General features: G+C 53.2%; 1 protein-coding gene across 1 annotated transcript in view; it reads right to left on the bottom strand.

The window, feature by feature from the left end:
- The window catches only part of SLAIN2 (SLAIN motif family member 2), a 74,625-nt gene extending 73,463 nt beyond the window's left edge, over positions 1-1,162 (bottom strand). Inside the window, exon 1 of the mRNA XM_019526230.1 lies at positions 1,123-1,162. The gene's annotated coding sequence lies outside the window, so the exon portion shown is untranslated. The remainder of the gene's footprint in view (positions 1-1,122) is intronic.
- Positions 1,163-1,168: the final 6 nt, after the last annotated feature.

The raw sequence follows: 1,168 nt of genomic DNA, 5'->3' as shown, positions 1-1,168 counted from the left end.
CTAGTAAAGTGACCAAAATGCTGGGTTGCATCCATAGATTCATAGATTCATAGATTAAGGGTCGGAAGGGACCTAGTAGATCTTCTAGCCCGACCCCCTGCCAGGGCGGGAGAACAACAAAAAACCCCAAAAAGAGAAACGGGACTCAAATGAGTCCAGCCAGGTAGGCATCCAGCCTCTTCTTAAAGACACCCAGGGTAGGGGCCAGCACCACTTCCCTTGGAAGTTGGTTCCAGCTCCTAGCCGCCCTAACTGTGAAATATCTATACTGGTAGTACTGCTCTGTGCCTTTGGTACCAATCATGCTGTTGTAATGTTGCTCCCCTGAACAGCGAGACACTGGAAGGCCTGGTAGCACACTACTGTGGCCTGTACTGATACAGTCTCAAAATTAAGACCAGAAAGAACCACTGAGGAGGGCTCCTTTGAAACACAAGGGTGTGTTCTGATCACCAGAGAGCAGTGCGGCAATTACCTTAAGGAAGTTGGTCAGCCTGGATAATTACTGGCTAATCAAGATGTGCAAGACAAACACAATAACACAATGCATCATGACAGGAAGACACACAAAATTAAAACAGCAGCTGTCAACTTTTTGGGTCTGGGCTCCACTCTGTCCCGGATAAACCTGCCCCCAGAGACCTCCAGCTTACCTTTCACTTGTTTTTGACTGCCTAAGCTGGCAGAACAGCTCTGCTGTTGCAGACAACTCAGCTCACAAATGGGTAGAATTTTTCTACCACAAGAGATTCCTATGGGAAACCTTTGGGTTTATCAGGCTGCACACCTAACACTGCTAAGACCACAGGGGCCCTGGCAGCACCCTTGACAGCATCTCCAGGCTCACAAAGTGATGCACCCCAAGGGCTAGGAATTAACTGCATTAAAGCCTGAAGCCCCAGGATTTGGGCCTTTGTTATCGCTCCACCCTGCTGCGATAACCAGCTGCTGCTGCGGCCAGGGGGAGCTCAGCTCAGCCCAGCTCACCCGAGCCCACCTGCCAGAGGGCCCAGAGATCAAGAGGGTCACCCGCCAGGGTCTGCCCCACGCGGGCCGGCCAAGGGTCTCTCTCCTTCCTGACTCCCGGGCAGCAAGGTGTCCCAGCCCAGCCCCACTGCTCACCAGCCCGTCTCGTCCTCCTCGCCGCCCACCAGGCGCTCCAGCTCGT

This window comes from Gavialis gangeticus, unplaced genomic scaffold (genome assembly GCF_001723915.1).
Source record: "Gavialis gangeticus isolate Ggan-Ray unplaced genomic scaffold, GavGan_comp1, whole genome shotgun sequence".
NCBI lineage: Eukaryota > Metazoa > Chordata > Crocodylia > Gavialidae > Gavialis > Gavialis gangeticus.
Note: the sequence above shows the minus strand (reverse complement) of the source record. Positions and strands in the feature narration are given on the sequence as shown.